Source organism: Oncorhynchus kisutch, linkage group LG6, assembly GCF_002021735.2.
Source record: "Oncorhynchus kisutch isolate 150728-3 linkage group LG6, Okis_V2, whole genome shotgun sequence".
Classification (NCBI taxonomy): domain Eukaryota; kingdom Metazoa; phylum Chordata; class Actinopteri; order Salmoniformes; family Salmonidae; genus Oncorhynchus; species Oncorhynchus kisutch.
The window spans coordinates 57,346,658-57,361,917 of NC_034179.2; the positions used below are offsets into that span (position 1 = coordinate 57,346,658).

The 15,260-nt window shown below is 42.5% G+C and overlaps 1 pseudogene; it reads left to right on the top strand.

Moving 5' to 3' along the window:
* Window positions 1-7,424: 7,424 nt before the first annotated feature.
* LOC109892189 (ATP-dependent RNA helicase DHX33-like) overlaps window positions 7,425-15,260 on the top strand; it is a 27,319-nt pseudogene continuing 19,483 nt past the window's right edge.

Consider the following 15,260-nt stretch of genomic DNA (forward strand, 5'->3'; position numbering starts at 1 on the left):
GTAACAAAGCATCCTTCACTCATGCTGCCAAACATACCCTTGTAAAACTGACCATCCTTCTGATCCTCGACTTCGGCGATGTCATTTACAAAATAGCCTCCCAACATGCTACTCAACAAATTGGATGCAATCTATCACAGTGCATCCGTTTTGTCACCAAAGCCCCATATACTACCCACCACTGCGACCTGTGTGCTCTCGTTGGCTGGCCCTCGCTTCATACTCGTCGCCAAACCCACTGACTCCAGGTCATCTACAAGTCTTTGCTAGGTAAAGCCCCGCCTTATCTCAGCTCACTGTTCACCATAGCAGCACCCACCCGTAGCACACGCTCCAGCAGGTATATCTCACTGGTCACCCCTAAAGCCAATTCCTCCTTTGGCCGCCTTTCCTTCCAGTTCTCTGCTGCCAATGACTGGAACGAACTGCAAAAATCACTGAAGCTGGAGACTCATATCTCCCTCACTAGCTTGAAGCAGCTCACATAGCCCATCTGTAAAAAGCCCATCCAACTACCTCATCCCCATACTGTATTTATTATTTTATCTTGCTCCTTTGCACCCCAGTACCTCTACTTGCACCTTCATCTTCTATCACTCCAGTGTTTAATTGGTATATTGTAATTAGTTCGCCACCATGGCCTATTTATTGCCTTACCTCCCTTATCTTACCTCATTTGCACACACTGTATATAGATTTTCTTCTACTGTATTATTGACTGTATGTTTGTTTATTCCATGTGTAACTCTGTGTTGTGTGTCTTGCCTTGCTTTATCTTGGCCAGGTCGCAGTTGTAAATTAAAACTTGTTCTCAACTAGCCTATCTGGTTAAATAAAACAAAAAATAACATTGGTCGCGTCTCAGAGAGGGTGTTGGTCGCATGTTGTGTTTGTTTGTTAGCCCAGGGCTTTGGAATGCAAATGTGAATCCTTAGACCAAGGCTCAAGTTTAGCCCAGGGTTAAATGTGTGTAAACACAGACTAAGCTATCCCAGGGCTAGTCTAGCATGGGGCTAAAATAACCTGGGGCTAAGAACAATAGTGTGAAAAGGCCTAATGTGGTTGTGGAACGTTGATAACAATGGTAATGATGCAACTGAGTGATGGAGGTTCAACCCAAACTACTTTGCCAATTCTTTCCGAAACCATCTGGTGATTGTGCCTCTTTCTCTCTATGTAATATGCCATATCTATGTAGGTTGAATTAGGAATTTACATGGCAGATAATTTTTATATAATGTTATTTTTATATACAGTGGGGAGAACAAGGATTTGATACACTGACGATTTTGCAGGTTTTCCCACTTACAAAGCATGTAGAGGTCTGTAATTTTTATCATAGGTACACTTCAACTGTGAGAGATGGAATCTAAAACTAAAATCCAGAAAATCACATTGTATGACTTAAGTAATTAATTTAAATTTTATTGCATGACATAAGTATTTGATACATCAGAAAAGCAGAACTTAATACTTGGTACAGAAACCTTTGTTTGCAATTACAGAGATCATACGTTTCCTGTAGTTCTTGACCAGGTTTACACACACTGCAGCAGGGATTTTGGCCCACTCCTCCATACAGACCTTCTCCAGATCCTTCAGGTTTCGGGGCTGTCGCTGGGCAGTACGGACTTTCAGCTCCCTCCAAAGATGTTCTATTGGGTTCAGGTCTGGAGACTGGCTAGGCCACTCCAGGACCTTGAGATGCTTCTTACGGAGCCACTCCTTAGTTGCCCTGGCTGTGTGTTTCGGGTCATTATTATGCTGGAAGACCCAGCCACGACCCATCTTCAATGCTCTTACTGAGGGAAGGAGGTTGTTGGCCAAGAGCTCGCGATACATGGCCCCATCGATCCTACCCTCAATACGGTGCAGTAGTCCTGTCCCCTTTGTAGAAAAGCATCCCCAAAGAATGATGTTTCCACCTCCATGCTTCACGGTTGGGATGGTGTTCTTGGGGTTGTACTGATCCTTCTTCTTCCTCCAAACACAGCGAATGGAGTTTAGACCAAAAAGCTCTATTTTTGTCTCATCAGACCACATGACCTTCTACCACTCCTCCTCTGGATCATCCAGATGGTCATTGGCAAACTTCAGACGGGCCTGGACATACGCTGGCTTGGGGGAGGGGGACCTCGGGTGCGCTGCAGGATTCATGACGGCGTAGTGTGTTACTAATGGTTTTCTTTGAGACTGTGGTCCCAGCTCTTTTCAGGTCATTGACCAGGTCCTGCCGTGTAGTTATGGGCCCCACCTTCCTCATGATCATTGATGCCCCACGAGGTGAGATCTTGCATGGAGCCACATACCGAGGGTGATTGACCATCATCTTGAACTTGAACTTCCATTTTCTAATAATTGCACCAACAGTTGTTGCCTTCTCACCAAGCTGCTTGCCTATTGTCCTGTAGCCCATCCCAGCCTTGTGCAGGTCTCCAATTTATCCCTGATGTCCTTATACAGCTCTCTGGTCTTGGCCATTGTGGAGAGGTTGGATTGAGTGTGTGGACAGGTGTCTTTTATACAGGTAATGAGTTCAAACAGGTGCAGTTAATACAGGTAATGAGTGGAGAACAGGAGGGCTTCTTAAAGAAAAACTAACAGGTCTGTGAGAGACGGAATTCTTACTGGTTGGTGATCAAATACTTATGTCATGCAATAAAATGCAAATTAATTACTTAAAAATCATACAATGTGATTTTCTGGATTTTTGTTTTAGATTCCGTATCTCACAGTTGAAGTGTACCTATGATAAAAATTACATACCTCTACATGCTTTGTAAGTAGGAAACACTGCCGATTTTGCAGGTTATCTAATAGTTGTTCTCCCCACTGTATGTTTGTCATATTTTTGCTTTTGGGAAGAGAATAGGATGTTATGCAGAAAAATGTTGGTAGGACAAGGCTATGTATGTTTGTGCACCTGGAAGTCAGTGATTTATGTTTACTATATGTTAATGAGGCAATACAAATGTGATGTGACTAAAATGAAAGGGCATTTAGTTGACTAAAATGGCCCACTGTTTGTCATGACAATAACTAGACTAAATCATTATTCAAATGACAAAAAAAATGATCATTTTATTTAGACAAAAATATAGTGCCAAAATAAACACTGCATTTAACCACATATAAAAGTTACCAGTATCTTTGGTTTAACCAAGAGCATTCCAACTGGGCACAGACGTCAATTCAACGTCTATTCCATGTTGGTTCAACGTAATTTCATTGAAATTAAGTGGCTACAACGTTGATTCAACCAGTGTTTGCCCAGTGGGTTAGCTAGCTAAGTTAACGATGGATTAGTATGGAAGGAGGACTTGAAAGACCAGCATGACTGAGGGGTGAGTGGCGGAGGAGGGAGAGGCTGGGTGAGAACAGACAGGGATGGCCCTCACTGGAGAAGAAACCCTTGATTGAGGTGGGGTGAGGGGGAGCCAAGAGAGATAAAACTCCAAACTAAATAGCTAATATTGTATACTTCTAACTGTTCACTTAACCCAGAAGCCAGCTGCACCAATGTGTCAGAGGAAACACCGTTCAGTTCATGACAGAAGTCAGCCTGCAGGCGCTCGGCCCACCACAAGGAGATGCTAGAGCGCAATGAGCCAAGTAAAGCTCCCCCGGCCAAACCCTCCCCTAACACGGACGACGCTCAGGCAATTGTGCGCCGCCCTATGGGTCTCCCGGTTACGGACGGTTATAATACAGCCTGGGATCAAACCACAGGCTATAGTGACGCCGAAACACTGATGCAGTGCCTTACACCGCTGCGCCACTCGGGATGCCAACATGTTATTGACTTTGACCAACTGTTGTCTATTTGGTTAGAAAGATAGTTCTATAAAGATGATTCTATACTGAGTGTGTACAAGTTGGTTAGGTTAAGGGATGAAGTGAAAACCTATAGGAGGATAGCTCTCCACGACGAGGGTTTGGCATGAAATGACAGAAGGCTGTTGAATACTGAGCCATACTGACTGACAAGTGGCGTAGATTGGTACAGTTCGCCTAATAACTTATTTGGCTACATGGTTTTCCATAGTTGCCTCTTTTGATACAGCAGCAGTCTTTAAAGGGACTGTTACCTTGAATGAAACATTAAGATGTTAAAACTTTTCAACTCCAGTTGAACTCTGTCTGACATTTCTTGACATTTCCTATTTTTACTTTCTCTCTCACTGCAGTTGTTCTCAGGAGACGTGTCAGTATGTGTGCAAAGAACATATTTCTGACATGGAGTCAGGCTTCTACTTCATTGCCCTGGACCACTACATCTACGAGGCAGAGGACGCCAAGGTTGGACCTGTGAGTCACCTTTGACCTCAACGTAACTTTCTTCTAAGGCTTTTGGGGTCATGGGTGTTCCCTAACTCATCTTGTGCCTTGCACAACTCAGCACCAGTCAAAAGTTTGGACACAGCTACTCATTCAAAGGTTTTTCTTTATTTTTACTATTTTCTATATTGTAGAATAATAGTGAAGACATAAAAACTATGGAGTAACACATGTAGTGACCAAAAAAGTGTTAAACAAATCAAAATATATTTTATATTTGAGATTCTTCAAAGTAGCCACCCTTTGCCTTGATGACAGCTTTGCACACTCTTGGCATTCTCTCAACAAGCTTTAAGAGGAATGCTATTCTAACAGTCTTGAAGGAGTTTCCACAAATGCTGAGCACTTGCCAGCGATTACAGCATTCTTGGGTATGACGCTACAAGCTTGGCACACCTGTATTTGGGGAGTTTGTCCCATTTTTCTTTGCTGATCCTCTCAAGCTCTGTCAGGTTGGATGGGGAGTATCGCTGCACAGCTATTTTTAGGTCCCTCTAGAGATGTTCGATCTCCGTAAAGGCCTTATTGGTGGAGTGTTCTAGTGATGGTTGTCCTTCTGGAAGGCTCTCCCATCTCCGCCGATGAACTATAGAGCTCTGTCAGAGTGATCATCGGATTGTCATGGGGTATTGTGTGTAGATTGATAAGGATTTTTATTTATTTAATCCATTTTAGAATGAGGCTGTAATGTAACAAAATGTGGAAAAAAATTAAGGGATCTGAATACATTCCATATGCACTGTACCAGAAACTTTGCGGAAAGGTGAAGAAAAACAATTAGCTAGTGATGGACTACGGTGTTACTTAGCTAGAGCCGACTGCCTGCTTTTTGTCTTACATATGAGCGTTGCTGGCTCACAAGTAATTAGCTAGCTAGCTAACTTTAGTAAGTAGATTCCACTCAAGGTATAGTATAGCTATTTAATTTATTTCCCAATTACTTCACTTATGTATCAAGTCCCAAATCGTTTGGCACTTACTGTTCAAGTCAGCCATTAAGCTAATCAAAAGCGCATCTGTTTGACGTCATGCATCCAAGAATACTCAACCAATAACACGCCAACAAGGGCAAGCATTTGTTAGTTAGTCCCTCAGGCCCTCCAAGGTAAGGCCAGATTTCCCTTAATCATATCACAATCAACATTTACCAGTAGAATGTGGACACAAATATAATATTTTTTGGTATTAATTTTTTTTAGAAACATGTAAATTAGGTGATCATTCATTAAATATGCGCACATTTGAACATCACGCAAATACATGTTTCTAGACACTGGATGAAGTCAGCCTAAATATTTTGGCTTCATTTTGTTAAGACACTCTGGGACCGGACCTGTCCTGAGCAGATTGAGGATAAACACTTTTTTCATCTTTCTATCTGTAAAATACTAACGACATTTTTCCCCAACATTTTTTATCTAGAAAAACATATATACAACATATCAACATTTTCCCTCTGGGCAAGTCTTGAGAATATATATAACCACACACAATTTTGTGAATGTAGATGCTTTTGAAGCTGAAAAAATATGTTGGCATGTGGGAAGAGTCTGACTTTCAGAAAATTAAGTTAAAGACAAGTAGACAGACTTTTTATTACCAAATGCCTATTTAAAGCCAATCACTATCTCTTTAAACTAAGTTACTAAATATAGTCCAGTTTGTTACACTCTCTATGAAATGAGTGAGCTTTATGTCCATTTAAATGTGGTAAAAATTCATTAACATTTTGATGATGGTATAGTATGATAAACAAAATAAAATATACATTTAGACCTACATTAAGTTTTTACATTTGTATGTTTACTTTTTGAAAGAACTACAACTAAGGGAAAGGGAAATACCAAAAATGTATCATGCTTATGGTGCCTCGCCATGAGCAAAGATTATGGATATACTGACAAGATACGTCTCTCCTCTCCGCTAATTCTGAAAATCCAGAAAAGAGCTGTTAAATTCTACAACCACTTAAAATGAAGCGATTCCCAAAACTTCCATAACAAAGCCATCACCTACAGAGAGATTAACCTGGAGAAGAGTCCCCTAAGCAAGCTGGTCCTGGGGCTCTATTCATAAACACAAACAGATCCCACAGAGACAGCAAAAAGTTTAGACCCAACCAAATCACAAGAAAACAAAGAGATAATTACATGACACATTGGAAAGAATTGACAAAAAAAAGAGCTAACTAGAATGCTATTTGGCCCTAAACAGTGAGTGCACAGTGGCAGAATACCTGACCACAATGACTGACCCAAAAGTAAGGAAAGCTTTGACTATCTACAGTCTCAGGCCACCGTAGGCAGACCTGGCTCTCAAGAAAAGTCAGGCTATGTGCACACTGCCCACAAAATTAGGTGGAAACTGAGCTGCACTTCTAATTTCCTGCCAAATGTATGACCATATTAGAGACACATATTTCCCTCAGATTACACAGACCAATCTCAATAAACTCCCACTTATATTGTGTGAAATACCACAGTAGCAAGATTTGTGACCTGTTGCCACAAGGGAAACCAGTGAAGAACAAACACCATTGCAAATACAACCCATATTTATGTTTCCCTTTTGTACTTTAACTATTTGCACATCGTTACAACACGGTATACAGTCATAATATGACTTTTGAAATGTCTCTCTTCCTTTAGCACTTTGTGTGTCTAATGTTTATCGTTTATTTTACTTCTGCGTATTATTGTATTTCACTTCCTTTGGCAATGAAAACATGTTTCCCATGCCAATAAATCCCTTTGAATTTAATTATGTTATGCTACTAGCCTCATGCCAGACATAAATATGCATAGCCATCTCGAGACAACTCCGATATAAAGTGTTTTCATCCATACAAAAACGTATTGGTTGGTGGGCGAAACAACGAAAAAACGCCACCTGCTGGAGGAGAGAGATTTTCCCGCCGAGTTGGGCATCTCTTCCTTTTCCTCTGTCATAAAGTGACCAATCTAAAGTTTCTAGACACGCCCCTAAGCCCGCCCACCTGAAAAACCAATCGAGAAAAAAAGAGACATTTAAACCCAAAGGTGCCAAGATATTGAAGGCAGCGCCATCTCGCGCGCAATGAGGCTAGATGTTGGCCCCCATTATCATTGCACATAGTCACCGTTAGAGTGTTCAATGACGTCAAACGAATGCGACGGAATTTACCAACTGTGTCGAAAAGGTAAACAGCTGTTCAGCTCGGAAGTATGCGTCCATAAAAACGTATCTTCTGTTTAATTTCCCTTTGGACACGCGTTGAGAATAAGCTTGAAGGTTTATTTTGTACAGCGTGTTTCTATAGACCATGCCCCACGACCCCGATATTTAAGCCGGGATCTCCTCTTTTCCGTTTTGACAAGGCTGGGATGCTGCTACCTAGAATGTGAAATGCATCGGTACCAATAGAAGTGCAAAGGAAACATATTCCTATATACCAGGCGAAGTCTCAATGTATTAACCAACGTAGACGGCTTCATAATCATGTCTTTATATGTAAATTGGCTAAACCAAATCAAAAGTTCCTGCAATAGCCAACTCTAGCATATTAACCCCCCCCCAAAAAAACTTTCCTGAACCAACACTTCCACTCTCCCCCCCACCTTCGAGCACTCATTTTCATTATAATTTCTTTGAAGAAAAGTGTACTTACTATGCCTTTGATATGTGGTTGTCCCACCTAGCTATCGTAAGATGAACGGACTAACTTTAAGTCGCTCTGGATAAGAGCGTCGGCTAAATTACTAAAACGTAAAAATTTTGCACAGCACAAGTGAGACTGCAATAGTGTGCAACTGCATCACGCAATTTAGGGGCAATGCTGCATATGCAGGAACGCCTCCCCCTGAGCATCTTCATGCTTGTGACATTTTTATTGTGGGGCAAAAGGGAAATAATAATTGAGTTATCCGTTTTCACACCTGCCTCCTTGCTATGTAGTGGGAGTGACACCGGTAGACAACGTCCTTCGCTCCCACCTGCTTAACACCCTCACTGTAGTTAACAGAACTGCGGGAAAACAGTGCCCGGCAAGCGGGGCCGAAGGACACTGTCTATTAGTCGCCCCCTCCTCCCTTTAGCACAGCAGCCGGGACGTTTGGACGACACCATGTGCTAGCTTGCAAGTTACATTTAAAAATCTAGGACATGATGTCGTCCCCGCCTTCCAAATGCTGTGTGCCGGAGAAAACCGTGCCTGACATGCGGGGTCGAGGGACACGGTCTACCAGTGATACTGGGTTAACTAGCTAGCTTGCTAGTTAGTGCTAGCTAGCACACTGTGTCGCTTGCACCTGCTGTGTACCGAACTAACTGGCTAAGCTAGCACCCTCTTGCCGAACACCTGCCGTCGTTAACAGAACCGTAAAAAAAACAGTGCCCGTTCATAGCTAAACGTGTGCAAAGCATAAATAAAATCGCTTTCCAGGCGCAGGTCTTTGATTGGATATTTTGCCTATTTATTAACAGTAAAGATCAAATCATAGCAAGAATGTAATTACCGTAGACTCACATAATAGTTCCAAATTGTATGCTCTCCATACTTTTTCCTAATAAATCAGACTGTGATACCAATTATTGGTATACAGTTTGAAACAAATCACTGCAAAAACTTGTAAAGTTCCCTTACATACCTCTTACAAGGCAAAACAGCCCCGCCGACTGGCAGCTATCACCCAGGCATCGAGGGTGGCAGAGGAGAAGAGAGCTCAACTGGTGAAGCTGGTAAATAAAAACAACCTTTCACATTACAATCAGTGGTCAAACTCTATGGTGAAAAAGACAGACACATTTTGAACATGCATCAAGTAGCAAGGATGTGTGGTGCTCATACTTTCCCTCGCAGCCTAGATCATCATCAATGGTCGAGTGGCAGCAGCATGGCTGCATATATGGGACTGAAACCATTACCAAACACTCAAGATGGGCCTAACAGGAAATCCAATCATGCCCTTCAGGTTGGCTACACGGTGCGATTTGAGGATGTCACCTCCTCAGAGACAAAGCTAAAGTTCATGACAGATGGTATGCTCCTGCGGGAGGTCATATGAGACCACTTACGGTTGCGCTACACTGTGGTGTTGCTGGATGAGGCGCACGGTCCACACTGGCATGCTGTTTGGGGTGGTGAAGGTAGCCCAACGCAAACGCAGAGAACAGAACAAGATTCCCCTCACGGTGGGTCACTACTAGACTCAGTAGCCTGGAATCCAAACTGATATGATCTGAAACAATGGTGTAACAGAACATTTCAGTTTGAATTTCAGGCTAGGTCACTAACGTTAGGCTCCATAGATAAAAATTGTCATATGCTGGTTGTGTTTTTTAACATAAGTGTGTGTATGTGCGCGCGCACGTGCCCCCCCTGGGCTGATGTTCCATTCTTCAAAGTACACATATACAATGTCAACATTACTCTGCACAGACCACCTTAAGACTGGTGGCTTGTTGTCTTGTTCTTACTGTAAAAACACTTTATGACAACTGCTGATTTAACAAAAAAAATAGGGGTTTTTATAAATAAATCTGATGTATTGTCTCTTCAATGTACCATTCTGGGTGATCGTGGTGTCAGCCACCATGGATGTGGACCTCTTCTCTCAGTACATCAACAAATCTCCTGTGCTGTACCTGGAGGGCAGGCTGCACCACATCCAAATCAACTACACCAAGCATCCCCAGTCTGACTATTTGCAGGCTACACTGGTCACAGTCTTCCAGATCCATCAGGTACATAAGTGTGCTCTGGCTGGCCTGGCTGCTGGGGTGCTTTAGCTGAAGAGAAATGTCTCATGTAGATTCAGTTTAAGATGGCACAGACACCTGGCCTGAGAGAGATTAAAGTAGATGTCACGTGTCAAAATTTTGATTGATGACCCTATGTGAACCTATGTGAACTCTATGTGAACCCTATGTAGTGATGACGTGTGCATGTCTTCTGGTCAGGCAAGCCTGGTTAGGTGGGGGCTATGGGGTGAGTAAGGGTCCATTTGACAGGCCGTTAATGATTGATGACCCAAGCCTGATAGGCAAGCCTGGTTAGGTGGGGGCTATGGGGTGAGTAAGGGTCCATTTGACAGGCCGTTAATGATTGATGACCCAAGCCTGATTTATGACCCTATGTAATGATTTATGACCCTATGTCATGTAGAAGGGTGCATGCCCAGGGTTGAGTAAGTGACCATGTGTCAGGTCAACCTGTTACTGTTTCTCACGGTTTGGGTTGGTTAAGGCCCCTTATAAAGCCGCTGAACAATTCCTGTTTAAGAGTGCACAAGATCTTAAGAATAACCATGGAATTTGGGATCGGTACCAAACAAGTGATGACGGTAACAACTGAAGCAGGCCCTCGGGTTGCCCATAGAGCAAGGGCAAAGTATCAACCAGCAATATATGATGCGCCAAAAAAAACGTTTTTTAAATGTGTATAGAACCCAAATACCGCCAGCAAATGCTCTGACAGATCAAGTGTTGATGTCTAATGGCCAGCAGTGGGGGTATCGTTTTGATTACCTGGCCTGTAGAGTGACCCTCTATACGGTAGATGAAGGAGAAGAATATACAGACCAGACTGTAGGCTTGGAATATGGTGTTGAAGACTGGTCGGTTTTTCGCAAGGTTGTGTGTCCTGAACTGAGCCTTATCACCAAGGGGTATAGTGTGTTCACGGGCCACGAGACCCGTTGGGAAGGTACCCCTGACTCCTCAGGACAAATATTTCACAGGGTGAAAATACAAAGAAAGAATGGCCGACCGTGCGGCAGCGTGGAGTTCTATATCGGCACCGAGGCAATCCGAAACCACAACCTTAGGGGTGGTGGCCTGACTGGGGATACCCGACTGCGTCTGCTTATTCCTTTTAATAGTTGGGATGTACTGGAATTGAAAATGTTGCAACCGTTGGATGCTCTCTTTGTACAGAGCCAACAGCGTCAGAGCCTTGTTCATTTAAAGAAGTGCATAATATATACGAATCGTAAAGATTACGATGCAAAAGAGCCTCAAGAAGATACAGCGTCAGAAGAAAACTAAGTAAGCGGATGCTTTAACCCCGCCCCCCCAGATACCCAATGGCCTTGTTCTACAATAAAAAGAAAAAAGCAGCCAGTTCTTCATTTCAGCATACACCATGGATCTCCAGACCATCTACGAGGAAGCCACTACTTCATGGGGGCCCGACACTAAAGACTCTATGCCACGAAGCCCTACACTCTACGCACCCCTGGCAAGACCCGTGACACCCCCGACATTTACCCAGCCTGAGGATGTGTTTGATGGGGTGGCCAGTACTATTTTTGTGGATACAATCAAGGCCTCTGTAGCTACACTTTTAAACGTGGTGATTGGCGAATATATACGAGAAAAATGCATCGGCTGTGAGATCAATCATCCCAGCCAGCGTTGTCATCCTTGCCTCTACGACCCTCCTAGATACTACTTTTTCAATCATTTTGAGGAGCTGGTGAAAAGACTGTGGTCCTGCCGTTTTATACCAGCGCTGGTCATCGCCCTGGAGTCTATGGGTATTGCGCCGTCTATCCCTAGAGTTTACGGGGTAACCGAAGCCTTCCTACATGAACTGAAGGAGGCCATCTTCATCCATGAGAAACTCAAAGAAATCCGACACACCCTGGTGGACGACAACAAATACAGGGAAGCTGTGGTGGCTGATGTGATGCTTTTCTGGCTCAATAAATCCCAAGAGACCGAGTGACATTTTGTTTATTTAGAGCTATGGGTAACTATGTGTCTACGATGTTTGAGCGAATAAATACATTTTTTCTTTTGAGAGACCTTACAAATGTTATGCATCAGATTATTGAAAATAAAGTGAACAATGTAAAGTTCTACACAACCCACAATACAGGGGTTATTGTAGAGCGTGTGTTAAAAATGGAGCAAATCATGAAACATGTCCGACATACGGGCGAGAGTTTACAATGGTCGCATATGGTATCAAGGCTTGTTGAGGATTCTGAAGAACTAGAAATAACTTTGGCTAAGATTTTACATTATTTGTTTGAACCACCCTTTAATGTGAATGTGTATCATATTTGTTGTTTATATACTTATATATCAGACGTGTGTGTTTTAAAAATTCAGCGAAACAAACCTGTAAATCTAAACAATATATACAGGGTGTTGCATGCTGTGATTGTTGAGAAAACGGGGACTTGTATCTTGCAACAAATCCTGAATTGTCTGTATACGTAATAATTGTTGCATTCTTAAAATAAAAATTCACAAACTGAAATGTTGTCGTTATATGAAAGTGGCTCATTACAGTTATTGTACCTCAGAGAGGCAAGAAGGATGGCTGAGCAGCTGTTGAAAAACGTATATTATAATCCCTCTAACCCCGGGTCTTATGGGGGTAAAGAGCGTTTACAGAGAGCTATAGTCGAAGAAACAGGTAGTCTGTTAAGCGATGCTAAAGTGAATGAATGGTTATCAGAGCAAGATGCCTACACTCTACATAAACCTGTAAGAAAACATTTTCCAAGAAATAGAGTTTTTTCTACGCATCCATTATCCCAATTTCAGGCGGATCTATGTGACATGCAGTCCCTTGCCGATAAAAATGATGGAAATCGCTACATGCTAACGGTTATAGATATTTTCTCTAAATTAGCCTATGTAAGGGTGTTAAAAAATAAGAGCGGGGCAGAGGTGACCAGGGCCTTTGAATCGATCTTGAAGGCAGGAGGCGCCCCCAAGAAAGTGCAGACGGATGGCGGAAAATAATTTTTTAATAAAACATTTCAGAAGCTAATGAATAAGTATAATATAGTACATTTTGCTACAGGCTCTGATTTGAAAGCTTCGGTTGTGGAACGCTTTAATAGGACTTTGAAAGAGCGGATGTGGCGCTATTTTACAGCTCACAACACCAACCGATATACAGACATAGTTCAGGATTTAGTAAACGGGTACAACCACAGCTACCATAAGACTATACGTATGAAGCCCTCGGAGGTCTCTTCGGAAAACTCTTTTCAAGTCTTTAAAAATATGTATGGTTTGTTCCCACTTCGCCGTAAGAAAAAAATGACTTTTAAATTCCTAGTGGGTGACTTGGTGCGTATATCAAAGTTGAGGGGTGTTTTCGACAAAAAATACGAACAAGGCTTTAGCTCGGAGTTGTTTACCGTTACCGAATGTCTGCCACGCATTCCGCCGGTCTACAAATTAAAAGATTATGACGGGGATCTTATAGAGGGATCTTTTTATGAGAAGGAATTACAGAAGGTCCAGTTGGGTAAAGACAAAGTCTTTCACGTGGAGGAGATTCTAGATCAGAAGAGAGAAAAGGGTAAAAAATGGTTGCTGGTCCGCTGGAAAAACTGGCCTCAAAAGTTCAACAGTTGGGTATTGGAGCAGGATGTGGTGGAGGCAACGGGGCTTAATTTAAACCCCTAGTCATGATAACTAGCGCATCATTCGCGTGTACACAGTTGGGCATCATGGAACACAGCGGCTTCTACCTGACTCTCCCCAGTAATGCGTCGGCACAGATATATCGTAATAATCAGAGTTCGAAGTATACAACCAATTTTCCAAAGCCTATAGAGTTATCAGAGGCTTGGGAAGTAGGTCTCAGCGAGATTACATACCCCCATAGTTGGTATAATATCAAAGCTAAGGACCGTGATTTTTATTGCAAAAGGTTCTCGGAACCTGCGAAACTTATTAAGCTTAAAAAAGGTTTCTATAGAACCGTCGACAGGATCGTCTCAGAGTTGAATGAACACCTAACCCTGAACAAGATGGAAATATTCCTATTCTACAATCCAATCCATAAAAGGATACAAATCTCAGGGCCTGCTAACGGAGGTATAAAGACCAGCGGTAATTTATCCTACATGTTGGGGATGGGTCCCAATAAATGGACGTATGTGAACGATAAATTATTCCCATTCCCTGCGGATATACATGCAGGCTTTTACAACATATTTGTCTATACCGACATCATAACCTATCAAAGGGTCGGAGACAGCTGTGTGCCCCTCCTGCGAACAGTTCATATAGACGGCAAGGATGGGGACATCGTCACTGTCAATTATGACAAGCCGCACTACGTACATGTCAGCAAGAACTATATTGAAAACATTCTGGTTGAGCTTAAAACGGATCAGAACGAAAACATTGAATTTACTTATGGTAAAACGATTGTAAAACTCCACTTTAGACCCACCAAAACCTCTCTACATATATAATAGCTGTATTATATTTATAAACATAATACAAATAAAAGTGTTATGGAGCACCATCAGCTCGACCCTAACCGTTATGTTTCATACTATGTGGATCAAGTGGGTAATGGACTACCAGGATATCATGGAGCGCCGACAATGTATGGTTCGGGGATAGGAGGTATATTCCGTAACCTCTTCAGGATGGTTTTACCGTTTATGAAGAGAGGCTTCAGCATAGCCAAACCACATTTAAAATCAGCGGCTAAAAATATAGTAAGTGAGGTTGTAGCCAATGCTATGACCCGAAGGGCGTCACCAGAGGTGGAGCATCAAGAAGGCTCGGGGCTTATGATATTGTCTCGAAGGCCAAAAAAGAGACCCCCTGGTTTAAGGCGTACGCCGGCACCTAAAAAGCGGCGGTTAACTGTTAAAAGAACCTCAGTAAGTCAAAGACGGGGTAAAGTGAGGAGGTCTGTACCAAAACAGGCTAAAAGAATACTAGGAAGTATTTTCTAAAAGAATAAGTGACATGGCTCTTTTACATCGAATGTCCTCTGAAGCTATAAAGACAGAACTTGATCTTTTCACGGCACCGTTAACGCAGCATTCAATAGATAGATCCAGTTATGTGGAGATAGCCCCTCTCTCTGCTATTACCGATAACGGGCCTATCGAATTTTTCATACCAGGCCATGGTGACAACTATCTGGACCTCAACAACACCTTGGTGCATTT